Here is a 15,802-nt window from a genome sequence, read left to right on the forward strand (position 1 = left end):
ACCGGCAGAATGGCTGGTACCCAGAGATATCCGGACACACACCGCTGGGCTCTCTTGCTCTTCCTCCTGGAAATCCAGACTGTCTTTCATGTTGCTGGGGAGCTCATGTTCTCTGCAAGAGGCCTGCACTTAGGGTCCCCAAAGACAGAGTGAAATAGGGGAGGGGAGCCCCCAAGGAGGAGAATGGAGGAAGCAAGGAAGAGGAAGGGACAGTGTTTGCAAAGACCCTGGGCCAGGAAGGAGCCGGCATGGGAACAGAAAGTGTGCGTTGTGGGTGGAGCTCAGAGTAGGGTGTGAGGATGGGGCAAGGGCTGGATGTGTGGGGCAGAGGCAGTCAGGGGAGCCCACGGGCCATGGGGAGGATTTTGCCATGCCATAGGCATCCCATGGCTTGTTCCCTTCTGCACTGGCAAGTCCTTTAAAGCTTTTCTAGATTTCAGCAACATTTTTAAATTCATCTGTGCATGGCGATACTTGCCTGGAAATGGTATGGTGTTGGCTTCTGGGCCATGGTCTGGTAAAACTGCCATGCATGTTTGTTTACAGGTGCCTGGCACGTAAGAGGGTTAGGGGCAGCATCCCCGGGGTCCCTAAAGCCCAGGGCTGCCTGAGTGGCAGGAGAGCCCAGCTCCAGGTGCCCTGCCGGAAACCTTCTGCCTTCTCAGGGCCAGCGAAGAAAGGACCTCAGGGCCCTCAGGCCCAAAGAGAGTTAAAGGAAGTCTCAGCCAGAGAGAAAGAGCTATTCCCTCAAAGTGCTTCCGTCCGGCTCAGTTCATCAAATCTGCCTTATGTAGCACAAAATAAACACAACCCTAATTAGCAGGTTCATGCTGCAGCTGAATTATCAAAAGTGCATCCCAATTCCAGCCTCAGCATCCCCAGAGAAGGCACAGCATCTCCCCAAGAGGCCTGCCAGTGTTTGTGGAATCATCACTCCTCTGGTGTTCACACAGTTTGCCTCATTTCCACCAAAGAGCTATTTGCTGAAGGACATCTCCTCCAGGTCTGATCTCTGTGCACTCCCCTGCCCTGGCCAGGTCTGGTCAGACAGGAGGCATAATATGGCACACCAACGTGCTGGGCTGGATCACAAGCTCAGGCAGGTAGAGCCAGCGAAAGCCTTCCTGGATGCCAGAACTGGAAGGGGGGTGTCCTTGCATTCCTTCCTTCATTGAGCAAATATTTATGGAGTGGCCACTATCTTTTAGGTGGTGGGAGGCAGCAGGGTGTGCTAGCCCTTGCTGGAGTTTCTAGAGCTACGTGGTCAGAGTTCAAATCCTAGCTCTCCCACCCAGTTATAACAAAATTACTTTCGCCCATTGATTCTAATTGGTTTCCTCACCCATGAAGGGTGCTGGGCATAACATGTGGGAGCCAGAGAATCCTGGTTGAGAACCACTCCTTTAGCCACTCCACCTGTTGGGTGTGTCACTGTTTCCGGGTGCAAACTTTTGCATAAGCCTGGTCAAGAGCCTCATGCTGCTGGAATTCTGGAATGACTCCCAGGCCTTTGGTGCTCAACTACCCCCTCCTTGTAGGGTTAAAAATAGTCACTTATTGGCAGGCAAGACAGACATGAATTTGGAGTGCATGATACTGGACTGAGCACCAGGCACTGGTGGGCCATTCGTGGGCACTGTTCTACTTCATCTGCTCAGCAATTTACAAGGAGACACTGAGACTGGAAGAGATTTGGTGATTGGCCCAAGGACATGCGAGCGCTCAGGATCAGAACCAGAAAGTGTTGAATTAGGGAAGAGATCCCACAGAAGAGCCCCCCCAAGGACACACTCACACCCAGAGCCCCTCCAGGCTGGTGCTCAGGTGGCTGTGCATTTCTGCAAGATGCAGCTCTGAGATGGCCATCGAATGACAGTGGCAACCGGGAAAGTAGACCGTGGGCACGGAAGAGGGAATTAGCAATGATTCCTTCTGCCGCTTTCTTACCAATCCAAATTCATTCTCCTGGGTGCCAGACACTTCTAAATACGTTAACATGTATTCTTCACACTCGCTGTCCCAGGCGAGGCGCCTACCCCGCCCCCACTTCACCTCATTTCACCGCCGAGGAAACCGACGCTTATGGATGTTAGGTAATTCGCCCAGAATCACATGGCTGGTCATGCTCAGAGCTGCTGGTCAAAACCCAAAGTCCATGGGCTTCACTGTTATTTTCTTACTCTACAAAGTCTTAAGTTTAGTGGGAGTGGAGAACCTAAGTTTCCAAACTCCCCAGTCAGCTTGTCCCATTTTAAAAACAGAAGGTGGATGTGCTCAGAAGCCCCTCAACACTTGTCCTCTGGGCCTGGCCTCAGCCTGCCCAAGGGGGCGCCTGGGTGGCTCAGCCGGGGCTAGCTGGGGCCTGCCTGGGCCACGCCGCCTGCTCTGGTCAGGGTCCTGAGTCCCAAAGCTTCCCCTCATAAAAGCAGCTGCTGCAGGGAAGGAAGGCTTCCAGAGAGCCTGGAGCTCTGCTGAGGACGGCCAACCAGCCAATCGGCCTGGGAGGCAGGAGTTCACCCCAGACAGCCTGACCTCCTCCCCAGCATCCTCTCTTCAGTGATTCCCTCCCTGGCAGTAAATGCACAGTTGATTTAGAGAGCATGTTCTAGGGTGAGATGTCAAATACACCTTCAAACCCAACATCAGAGATAAAAAGGCTAGTGAACTGCTCTCTTTGAAATGAGGAGAAAGTGGACTCTGGTCCCATCAGCAGCTTCTAGGCTGTGTGGGAGGGAGCCATAGCTGAGGGACTCTCGTCGCCTGATGGGGAGAACTGGGCCGGGTGGGTGACCAATAATTTCACCTAAAAATGTCTGTAAAAAGTAAGGTTAACAGCAATGTTAAGGCATCGTTGAGAGGATCTGATGAGAGACTGGAAGTTAAACCCTGGGAGAATGAAATCATTCTAGTTCTGAGGACAACAATCCCACCCTGGGGCTTGAAAAGGGGCAAATGAAGATTTCCCTGCTCTAGGCTCCCTACCAGACAAACACAGCAGGGACGGGCGCAGAGCATTGCAAAAACATCTTGAGGAGAAAGAATGGCCCGCAGGCCTGTGGGCCTGGATGCTGACATCAGTGCAGGTATTAGAATTTTTAAAGAAAAACTATAGGTCAGCTTCAATGATGGGGCATGGCGGGAGTGGCGTATTTGTATTCTAGAGCTATTGTAACAAGGTCCACAGACTGGGTGCCTTAAAACAACATTTATTGTCCTAACAGGTCTGGAGACCAGAAATCCCAAAGCAAGGTGTCAGCAGGCTATGCTCCCTCCAGGACTCTGGGTGGAATCCTTCCTCGCCCGTTCCCAGCTTCTGCTGGTGGCCAGCCATGCCCGCCATTCCCCGGCTCACAGCTGCCCCACTCCAATCTCTGCCTCCGTCGTCACGTGGCGGTCTGCTCCCTGTGTGTCTCTCTCTCTTCTTCTTCTTCTTTTTTTTAAAGATTTTATTTATTTATTTGACAGAGAGAGAGACAGCGAGAGAGGGAACACAAGCAGGAGGAGAGGGAGAGGGAGAAGCAGGATTCCCGCTGAGCAGGGAGCCCGATGTGGAGCTCAATCCCAGGACCCTGGGATTGTGACCTGAGCCGAAGGCAGACGCTTAACGACTGAGCCACCCAGGCACCCCTCTCTCTCTCCTCTTTTTAGAAGGACACACGTCATCTTGGGTCAAGGACGCTTTCTATTCCAATATGACCTCCTCTTAATGAGTTACATCTTATAACAATCCTACTTTCAAATAAGGTTGCATTCTGAGGTAGTGAGAGTTTAGGACTTCAGTCTATCTTTTGGGGGGATGCCATTCAACCCATAACAATTGGTCACAAAAGAAACAAAGTAATGGGAGCCTGAGAGCAGGACGTGCATACCATGTGCCTGTCCGCTGGAGCCCCCGTCTGCCTCCTGCCCAGGAACGCCCATCCATCCTCTCCACGGAGGCACCCTGATTCTGCTGCTCAGTGACGGGCACATGGCAGCCACATCAGGGTGCCGCCACTCTGGGTTGTAACTGGACAACCTGCAAGCCTTCCCCAGGGGCTACTGGGCCCCACCGAATAGTTTTCCAAACAAACAGCCACTTGAGATGATTAAGGTCATTACGCCTCCCACCTGCTCTTCAACACTACCAGGTCTCAACTTTTTTTGGTTCAGAGTAACATCCCTTCAAATACAAAAGCTGTGGATGACACACCCTAAAGGATAAAAAGACACGAAGGACCAAGAACCAAGTCGGCGACAATTACATAGTTGCTGCTGCAACAGAACCAAGTCTCACCCTTTCTATAAAAGTGCCCAACGGGGCGCCTGGGTGGCTCAGTCGGTTAAGCATCAGCCTTCCGCTCGGGTCGTGATCTCAGGGTCCTGGGATCGAACCCTACATTGGGCTCCCTGCTCAGTAGGGAGTCTGCTTCTCCCTCTCTCACTCCCCCCTGCTTGTGTTCCCTCTCCTGCAAACCTTGAAACAGAAAAATGGTTTCTGCCTGAGTTATCTAGAAATTCCAATGAGCCATTTTGCCCCATCCTAAGGAACTGAGCTTCTACTCTAAGAACCTAAAATACAATGTGAATGCATGACAGTGACCCTGTGATGCTAGCCCACCATCAGGGGATGGGACTTGCTCTTTCCTTCTTCCCCCCTCCCTCCATGCAGCCTCTCCTCCCGGCCTCCCAGACACTTGGACCATTTGGCAGTTGGCACCTTCGTACCACTTCCCAAAGCTTCCTTCCCCTCTCAGATTTCCCTCTCGCCTTCATCTCTAATTAAGTCCCAGCGTCTGCACTCAGCGGCTGCCCAAGAGAGGAAGCTGCCAGCTATGGGTTTCAGTTACGGCAAATGAAAGAGGCTATTTTCCCTGGAGACAAAGTCAGGAGTCTGCAAAGTACCACCCACCCCCTCCCCGTCGCCCCCAGCTCTCAGCATTGACCAGACATCCCCCACCTCCCTCCCACCCTCAGAGGAAGGGCACCTAAAGGTCCCAACAGAACCTCCTGGGTGGGGAGCTCCCCAGGGAACAGGGTGGTTTCCTGATGGGAAGGAAAACAGAGTTTGTCTATTTCCCTTGGAATCTGTCCAGGCCGAGCAATGTCAAAGACTGGGCTGGGGTACAAAAGGCATTAGGCAGGGCCCCCAGAGGACAGTGTGCAGAATTCTGGCCATCAGACACCAGAATGTGTTGTTCCTGGCTACATCCACTCCTATTTGGCAAATGCAGTTTTTGGATAGGACTTTGTTTTTCAGTCTGGGTTGGATGTGCAAAGTGCCCTGGGTCAGAAGGGAAAGGCTGGGCCAGATGGCAAGGCCTGAGGCTAGGGAGAGGCTGCCAGGCTCTCCAGGGCCCCAGCAAGGGCACAGGCCCCAAGGGTGGTCCCCAGGGCCCTGAGGCCTGAGGTGATGAGGGCGATGATCCCCTCCAGCATTACCTCCCAGGCCTAAACAGAAGGGTGATGGAGACTGGCAGAGAAATAGCTATTGTTTGATGAGAAGTCAACAGTGTCTGCTTCCAGAGGCTTTATGAACCAGAAAGGCTGCAAGAACCAGCTCCCACTCCCAGCCTGACACTTGTCACGCACTTGCCCTCCCTGCTCCACACCGCCAAATGCCTTCCTCACCTTTGTTTAGATAAGAGCAGCTGTACTGAGACATCACGCTCATACAATTCATCCAGTTAAAATGTACAACTCAGTGGCTTTTATACATTCAGAGTTGTGCAACCATCACCACAATCAAGTTTAGAACATTTTCACCCCCGCCAAAAACAAACACACAAACAAGTCCCTAAGCAGTTACTCCTTTCCCCCCCCCCCGCCATTCTTCCCCAACTCTGGGCAACTATGAACCTACTTTCTGTTTCTACATTTGTCTGTTCTGGGCATTTTGTGTAAGTGGAATCAGACTTTCTTCACTTTTTAAGCCCCCCTGGGACCCGGCTCAAGCATCCTGGAGCCATGGCCTGACAAGACCCACAGACTCGGAGTCAGGAAATACGGGCGCAGGGACAGGCTTTGCCATTTCCTGGCTCTGAGACCCTGACAAATCCTCCTGAACCTGTCCCTTGGCCACAAACCAAGATTAATACATTCATGCCCCATAGCCTTGCGGTGAGGACCCACCAAGACGTGGTGCGTGAACGCACACATCGTACATCATATAGCACATCATGTGCAAATAGATTCAGCACAATCCCAGCTCTTTTTGAGTTTATAAACACAAGTAAAGAGCTGGTCTTCCTACCCCGATAATTTCGAGTCTTCTGCCCCAGCGCCCACCTTTACTCTTCTGTGTTCTTTGCTCTGTGTCCCGCGGACACAGCTGCCAAGGAAAACTCAAGAGAGGGAGAGAAGAGCTGCCCACTTCTCAGTGCTCTTTGGTGAGAAAACAAAAGGATCGGTCCTCGCTGGGCAGGGCGTCACGCGAAAGGTGCTGTGCGGCGACTGAGAGTGGGACAGAACCCTGGTCCTAAGGGCCGGCTCTGTGCTCTCACCTCTGGCAGCCCAGTTAACCTGCTCTCACCTGTCTCCTCACCTGTACGATCTGGAATAAAAATAGGTACATCCTTACGAGGTGTGTGCTAGGATTACCTGAGATAGGGCTTAGCCCAGAGCCGGGCTCGTGGTCAACAAGAAATGGTGGCCACCATTGTTAGTATTATCCTGGTTGTAAGTATTACTGCCGTTATCAGAAGGTAAGTCTAGCTATTTGGTAAAGAGCACTGGGTCCCACCTCTTGATGCCTCAGCTTCCTCATGTTTAAAATAGACATATAGAGTATCAAACTCAGAGTGTAACTGTGAGGGTCAGTGGGTTCATACACACAATGTGCCTAGAGCGGGGCCTGGCAGAGACTGTGGAAGGATTAGTTACTATTACTTCCTAAAGAGGTCTTCCTCATTCCCTCCCAGACCAACAACAGCTCCTGGATATCTTCCTTTCACTTTCTCCCTGTATACCTTTCCCCGGTCTCTGTTTTCCATTTAAAGTGTCCTTCTGGTATTTTCCCAACTTGAAAATAGCCTCTGTTTTTCTGATCTAACAGTCCATTTGTACCACAGAAGTCAAGGAACTAAAACCCCTAGATAGCTCCTCCTGGAAAATGCTAATGTCCAGAGGAAGAACACCCCTGGGAAGGAGAAAAGGCCCCCAGACCCATTCCCTGGGATGGGTCCCTGCCTGTAAGATCCAGCTCATAACATTTCTGGCTGAAGGTTTTGGGTAAGATTAAGGCAATTCCAGCAAATACCAAGGGCTTAACTGTCCAGCCTCCAGAATAAAATTCCATTTCTTCCTTAGAGTTCTAGGGGCAGCAAATCAGTGGCTTAAGGGGGTAAACATTGATGAAATCCAAAGAACCAGCAAAAAAGAAGGTGGGGCAGCTGATTATCTTCCCATCTTGCCTCTGCTGATTGCATTATCATTTATCACAGCTCAGCAGGAAAAAGCTAGGAAAGGCATCCTATGATCCTGGGTTGAATAAATATCCCAACTATCAGTGCTGGGAATACAAGCCTGATTCAGCCAAATCTTAAATGCATTTGCATCTAATCCCTTTATAATCCTTCCTATGGCATGGTATAAAAGCTGAACAAGACATTCCAGCCTTCGCAGGGTGCACAGGACATGGACGCTCTCGTCTGAACTTTGGGATGTAATTATCCAAGGCTGGGTGCTCCTCTGAGAGCTTGCAGCCCCAGCACTCACACTAAAGACAGTGTCCCTGTCCCAGATGATTCTGTGGACTTATACACACACATGCACATACATGGATGAACATCAGGGGACTAAACCTCAGTCAGAGAAGGACCGAGTTGGAAGGGATCTTAAGGGTTGTCTCAGCCCCCGATTCCACCTTCATTTATTAGGACTGGGCACTGGGGTCCAGAGTAAGGACTAACTTGCCCTAATTAACGCTCTGTTCTCTTTTTGGTTTCCTCATTTGTTAAATGCAAATCATTTCCCCTATATTGTAGGGGTTATGAGGACTAAATTAGAAATGCAGTAGATTCTTAGTAATTTTACCTTCTTTACTTCCTTCCCACACTGACCTGCCATGTGATGATTCTGTTTTATTTGTTTTCTCTTGAACACTTAGCGGCAGGACCACAGTCAACCTACCAGATACGGAGGAAGCTGGGAAAGCTGTGATGTTCTCACCTTGCAGGGCACAAGTTCTCCCCCCAGGGCAGATAGTGGGACTTTGGACATTATATCCATTCATCTATTTATTTAGCCGATTCAGAGTCAGCCACTGTAATAAGCATTCAGGGATACAATAGTAATAGGAGATTGATTGAGAGAGATAGATCTTAATCAAATCATTACACTCATAATTAATTAAAATTTTGATAAACGCTGCAAAAGGCTGACAGGTGGCTGTAGTAGTTATAACAAGAGGACTCAACAGAGCCTGGGGTGGGGGATAGTCATGGAAGGCTTCCCTGAAGAAGTAACATTTCCCTCAGATATGAAGGATGATTAGGAATTTGTCTAACAATGAGTGGGGCTAGGACTAAAAGGAGTGAAGGCTGGAGAGGGCAGCTCAAGAAGTAAGAGCAACATGTGAAGCCTTGAGGAGAGTAGTTACCTGCCATATCTGAGGAAACAGGTAAGATTGGAGAGAAGTCCAAGAGGTTGGTTTTGTGCTTGAATACTTATGGTTTTGTTTCGTCTGGAGGAAGACAAAGATCAGCAGCCGCAGGGCCCTGGGGAGGAAGGACCATTGGAGGGGGAAGCCATTGAGTCAGCCCATTGATCCTGACTGATTCCTAACCCATAATTCAGACCAGGGTAGGGGTTTCTACAACTCCAGAGGAATCGGTGGGACAGTCCTAGGAAGAGATCTTTGAACCCCTGGGACTGAGCAAAGCTGGTCCACAGAGCATCCCCCACCAGTAGATGCCTATTCAAACAACACCCCTCTCCCCCACTCTTGCCTCACCCCTGGCTTTGCTATAGAAAGAAATGTACTCCTTATTTCATCAAGGACCAATCTCCCAGAACCAACATGAAATTTAGGACACTGCATATTTCCCAGCATTTTTTTGGGGTTTCGTGTCTTCATTAATCCCCATTCCAGGGGCACTGTGTATAGTATTTAAGGGCTTGGGCTCTGTGGTTAGATTGCATGGATTTGAATCCTGACGCTGTCATTTACCAGCTGTATGACTTCAGGCAAGTCTCTTAACCTCTCTGTGTCCTCATCTATAAAATGAAAGTAACAATTTACTCACTTGATAGGTTCGCTATAAAACTAAATGAAATAAAGATTAAATGAAATAATGCAGATAAACATTGGGACACATAGGTGCAAGTCCTCAATAAATGGAAACTTTATTATTATTGTTATTTATTATTATTATTATGAATTTCATTAATATTGCCATCATAGCAACCATGTAATACATGTCTACAATATTCCAGAAACTGAGCCAAGTATTTCATACACTTTATTTTGAATGCTCCCACAGTTTGGTATAATGATCCTGATTTCCTACATGGGGAAACTGAGGCTCAGAGGAATTAATTGACCCAGCTATTAAGTGACAGTGAGGATTCAAACCCAGGCTCCAAAAGCAGTCTACTCTCTACATTTCTATCCCAAATTGGCCACTCCTCCTCAACGTCCCATACAATCCTGTTAATTACAACTAATGAGAATGAGGTTCTCTATACTACCTGTTCGTTGATTTGCAGATTTTTAATATCATTCCTTGCCCCAGGAGAACTCTCCAGGGAACCATCATTACCATACAATTCTTTGGGGGAAATGAAACAACAGCTGGCCCTGCCAATCACCATGGCAACACTCCTGTAAGTACACAGATTCGCATCAACAGAAAAAAATTGATATATATGTATATGGTCTATATTTGCCCTTTTTTTAAAAAAAATTCTATTATGTTATGTTAGTCACCATACAATACATCATTAGTTTTTGATGTGGTGATCCACGATCCATTGTTTTCGTGTAACACCCAGTTCTATATTTGCCCTTAAACGCTATGTTACACATTGACTTTCCGATGACACCATCAGGGCTCAGGTAGAGGCATTTGCAATCAGCTCCAAAATCGCTCCCCCTCCTGGGATGTTTCCAAGACCCCATCAAGCCAGCACAGGCAGGAAGAGAGGTTGCTAGGGAAGAGGGATCATTGCCAAGCTCTGGTCCACAGCAACACATGTGTAAGTGTGGGGACAGGGCTGGTGTTGTGGGTGTGTGACCTATATAGTTGGATGGGGTTCCGCATTCAGAAGGACCCCGCGCTTGGATTAATGCTCTGCCGATGCCGTCTTCAAATTCTTAATAATTTTTAAACAAGGGGCCCCACATGTTCACTTTTCAGTGATACCTCCAAATTAAGCAGCAGGTCCTACGTGAGGAGTGAGCAATGGACAGCTACTTTATGCATTACCTTTCTGGCTGGCATTTTCTCTCTCTTTTCGCCTCTCTCTCAGATCTGTCGATCCACCCAATATTCTAGCTCAAGAGTTTTTGCCAAAACTCAGTGGTTTTCCCCCAGGGAATGTAGTTATGCTAATGTCACCAGAACTGAGCCACTCCTAACCCTACAAATCATGTTGCTCTGTACTTCCTCCTGGCTACATGCCAGGCACCACACTCAACAGGAACTGATACAATTTCTGATCTGGAAGTTGGGCGGGTACTATCAAACCCATTTTACAGTTGAGGACACTGAGGCTCAGAGAAGTGCAGTGACTTCCCAAAGTCACACAGCACTTGGGACATAAATCTTGTGAATATTCCCAAAGGCCCTCTCAAGGGCTTCTCACCCTGCCTTGGCTGCCTCTGTGCCTGACTTGGGCCCAGGTGCATCCACTATTTGTGGCGCCCTCTTGTAAGTCCTGGCTCCTCTGACCGCTTCCAGACGTGAATGAAATACTAGGCAACCGGCTGTGAGAACTGACATCCAGAGGCTGGCTGCTAATGGCCCTGGGGGTGCACAATCATGAAGAAGAGTTAACTCCCCACTGGGTGCACTGACCAGTGCGGGAAATAGGGGTTGAGAGAGAGCTGGGCACCCACTCTCCTCCCTTCCTCTCTCCGTGGACTACTTCACGACAGCTCCTCCTTGCTGCCCACCCACAGAAGTCCCATGCCAAGAGATCTTGTGTGGTGACCTGCGGTGTTTCTCCACGGAGCTTTGTGAGACAATAACGTCTCACATCAACGTAACACGCCACTTAGCATTGGTTCACATCCTCTTACCTCATTTCCCTTTTGTCTCACCTTGACTGCCTGGGTTTGCACCCCCCAAAGGAAGTATCCAAATCTTAGTCTTTGCCTCAGGCTCTGTATTCTGGAGAAGCTGGTCTAAGACACATCTAGGCAGATTGCCTTCTCACCCAGGTTTTGGTATGGCTGAGCCGCCTACAGGCTGACTTTGGAAGTGAGATGTGATTTGTGGCTCTTTGGTCCTGCCATGAGCTATAGGAATGGCCCCCATCTAAGAGATATAGTGGTCACTTACAACCTTGCTGAACAGTGCCAGTCTTCTTCTCACCCTGCCCACTCCATCCTAGTCTTACAGGGACCTTCCCACCCACTCCAAACCATGGTTAATCGTTCCACTGGGGACACCTGATCCAAGTCGAACCAATGAATTCCTCCCTACCTCGGGATTTTTTAAAACTTGGGCCTAAGTTATTCGGTCTGTTTTTCTTTACACACACCTCTAGTGTCTACAGCTGGATGTAAGAAATCTTGGCCATGCTTTCCGCCACCTAGAGAAGGTCAGTCTGCAGCACAAAAGAATTCTGCCAACATGCAGAGAGAAACCAAGGCAGGAGCTACAGAAAGAGCCCTACTGGCTGTCCCAGGCGTGGTTTCTGTGTTCCTTATGCTCAACGGCTCTTTTATCCTCCTTGGGGTTTAACTTGCTCTATGTGCTTCTTTAGTACTTTCCATTAAATACCCCCTGTTACCTAATGCCATCCTAACTGAGTTTCTGTCACATGCAACCAAATGAAGCCCAGTTAGCACAGTGTAGTCCCACTGGGGGTAGTGGAAGGCAGAAGTGGGAAGAGGCTGGGTTTTGAAGCCTATAGGCCTGGGTATGAATCTTGAACTCCATGGCAAGTAATTTAACCTCTCTGCGCCTCAGTTTCCTCATCTAAGAAATCAGGAGAACAAGACCATCTCTCAAGGCAGGTGTGAGGATCTAATGAGGTCATGCTTTAGCACAGTCTGCTCCCATCCCCCAACATCTGCTCAAAATGCTGATTCCCTTTCCCTGTCTTCCATGTCGGTGGTGGGGACTATCTGTAGAGGCAGGTTTTGCTTCTGCCCCCAGCCCCATGGGGTGTAGTCACAAAGCCCTATGAGTCACTCCAAACTGTCCTCATTTCTAGCACTCTGGACTGAGAAAACAAGACCTAGAAGCCTTCCCCAGAAATCAAAGATTCATAAACATTCCCGAAGCATGTACCTCACAGGTCACATAGCTCCACCTTTCACATTGGGCCACTTTGAAAACCTTGAAGAAGTGGTCATTTAGCTTAGGCCTGAATATTTTTAGTGCCAGGACCCCCACTCCCTCACAAAGGCAGCACATTCCATTTTTACATAGCTCTGACGTGAACAAAACACTTAGTTTGCTTCCTCCATCAGGTTTGGGATCTTTGACAGGTTGGAAGCTGCAGATTTCTTTTTTTTTTTTTTTTTTAAAGATTTTATTTATTTATTTGACAGAGAGAGAGAGAGATAGCGAGAGCAGGAACACAAGCAGGGGGAGTGGGAGGGGGAGAAGCAGGCTTCCCGCGGCGCAGGGAGCCCGATGCGGGACTCAATCCCAGGACCCTGGGATCATGACCTGAGCTGAAGGCAGATGCTTAACGACTGAGCCACCCAGGCGCCCTGGAAGCTGCAGATTTCTATAACACAGTGGGATCAAAGCCCTGAAGCTCCTCTGTGTATGTTGCCATCACGAGCCTAGATGAGACCTTTGAAAAAGACAACAGATAGTTCACTTTAACAAGCACCATGGGGTGCCTGGGTGGCTCAGTCGGTTAAGCGTCTGCCTTCAGCTCAGGTCATGATCCCAGGGTCTTGGAATCAAGTCCTGCATCGGGCTCTCTGCTCAGTGGGGAGTCTACTTCTCCCTCTACCTTTCTCCCTGCTCGTGCTTGTTCTCTATCTCACTCTCTCTCTCTCAAACAAAACAAAACAAACAAAACAAAACAAAAACAAGCACCATGCTTATACAGTGCTTTGTGTCTATGTACCATGATCATAGGACCAGAATCATCTTGAAAATTAAAGGTTGCAAATTCTTTGACACACTTCCCATCCAGAGGTGAAGTCTATGTCCCATCATCCCCTTGAATCTGGGTGGGCTCTATTTCCACCCTGACCGACAGAATGTGGCAGAAGTAACATTTTGCTGGTTCCCAAAGCCAGGCCTTATGAAGGTGGCAGTTTCCGTTCCCTCTTCTTTGGAACACCGTCTCTGGGAGCATCAAACTTCACACCCTAAAGCCACCACACTGATGGAGCCCAATGTAAGTGTTCCAGCTGAGAGTTCCACCCGAGCCCAGCCTTCAGGGCATCTCTCCAGCCCGGCACCAGACATGTGAGTGAAACTGTCTTGTACCCTCCAGATTGGCTCATCACTGGCTGAATTCCACAAGTCCTTAGTCCACACCATGTCATGGGGAACAGAATCATCACTCAGCAAAGCCCTGCCTGAATTCCCAACCCACAAAATTGCAACTTATAATAAAATGGTTGTTATTTTAAGGTACTAAATTTGGCAGTGATTTGTGTTTTTTATATATATACTGGAACAATCATTATGCCATCCAACAGATGAGGAAACAGGCAGCGTAAGGTAAATGAATTATCTAGACATTCAGGCAGCGACAAGTGGGGCTGGAACCCAAGACTTCTCATTTTTAGTCTTATTTTTCTACTTCATCTTGATAACCCTGTGAATGCCAAGACCATCATCAGCAAAGAGCACTCTCCATTCATTATAATTTTAGCTGAAGTAACATTCTCTGGCGTTTTCATAGCCTAGAGTCAGTAGAGCTCTTTGGCTTTGCTCTAAATGCTCTGTTCCCATTTACTTATTTGACCCTCACAACAACCCTATGAGGTGCTATAATAATCTCTAATCTGTAGATAGGGAAACTGAGGCACAGAATGATTAAGTGGCTTGCCAAAGGTCATGTAGCCAGAGAAGAGCAGAGCAGGGATTTGAACCCAGATACTTTGGCTCCTGGGACCATGTGCTTAACCACTGAGGATACTGTCATTCAAAAGAGCCAGGCCATCTTAGGTCAAGTCACAGGTGATCCGAACTCATGGCCACTATGTCTGGCTCAGTGCCATAGGGACTTCCACCCTGAGCTCTCAAGTCCTAAAGGGTTTTCAGAAGCTTTTAGACTTGAGACCTGCCCATTGTTCACTTACAATATGGAGCAAAGCTATAAAGGACACGGATGTTTTATATCCAGTTGGGTGAAGGGAAGCATCTTTGTGTCTGCCTGAAACCCTGACAGAGAAGCCGGGGCCACCCAATGAATGCCACAATTAATTTCCCAGTGCGCAATATTGCCTGTGGGGAGAGGAGGCGCCGGCTCATTTCTTATTCATGAAGTCACACTGCCAAGCTTCATTTGCATGAAGTAATTTCAGCTGCTGCTACCCCACCATACAATAAATCCGTTTCTCCTACAGGATCTAGTCTCTTTACACCAAGAGAGATGAGTAAGCAATAAATGCTGACGGAACACACCCTTTGGACCATTTTAATCAGAAACATGTCTGTAGCTAACAATAAATGATTTTATAGGAATATAAAATACCTTGGACTCAAAGTACTCAAATGCAACTCTGCCTCGAGATCTGTTTGGTGGAAAGTGTTGAGCATTTCTCTCTACTTGGCCAAACATGGAGATTTGATAACCAGTGGAGTTGAGAAACTATGGTTGTCCAGGAAAAAAAAAAAAAAGAGAGAGAAGAAGAAGAAGACAATGACGACGAAGATGAAGAAGAAAGGGAGAGATCAATAACCTGCCAAAGCCCGATGAGATGAGTCACTGGAAATGACCCTTTGTACGGCAGGCAAAATAGAGGTCCTGCAAAGAAGGCCATATCCTAGCTGCTGGAGCCTGTGACTCTGTTACTTCATATGCAGACGGGACTTTGCCAGTGTGATTAAGGTAGAGGACCTTGACACAGGGAGAGAATTCTGGATTATTCAGGTGAGCCCAATCTAGTCATGTGACTCCTTAAAAGCAGGGACTTTCTTGACTGCAGTCAGTCGGAGAGATCTGACTACAAATGAATGGTCTGAGAGATGCCCAACATTGCTGGCTTTGAGGATGGAGGGAGGGGGCCATGAACCAAGGAACATGGGCAGTCTCTAGAAGCCAGAAAAATCAAGGGAACAGATTTACTTCTAGATCCTCCAGAAAAAAACAAAAAAACAAAAAAACACACACACAGCCTCCCTCACATCTTGATTTTGAGACCCTATCAGACTTCCAACCTAAAGAACAGTAAAATAGTAAATTTGTGTTCTTTTAAGCCAGCATTTGTGGTAATTTGTTACAAAGTCATAGAAAACAAATATACCTTGCATCAAGAGTTCTCCACCACTCATTAGTTATGTGGCCCTGCCTGAGTCACCACACCTATAAGAAATAGGGAAGGTTTTATACGTCTTAAAGTGTGTTGTGGAGGTAAGATTTTAATATCTTAATATTATTATTCCAGCTGACTACACTCTATGCAATAGACAGCCCTACAGGGATGGCTGGGACTTTCCAATTAAAAATCATTTAA

The sequence above is a fragment of the Mirounga angustirostris genome, unplaced genomic scaffold (genome assembly GCF_029215605.1).
Source record: "Mirounga angustirostris isolate CCGP_5_RB_7025 unplaced genomic scaffold, mMirAng1.0.hap1 SCAF_13, whole genome shotgun sequence".
NCBI classification, from domain to species: Eukaryota; Metazoa; Chordata; class Mammalia; order Carnivora; family Phocidae; genus Mirounga; species Mirounga angustirostris.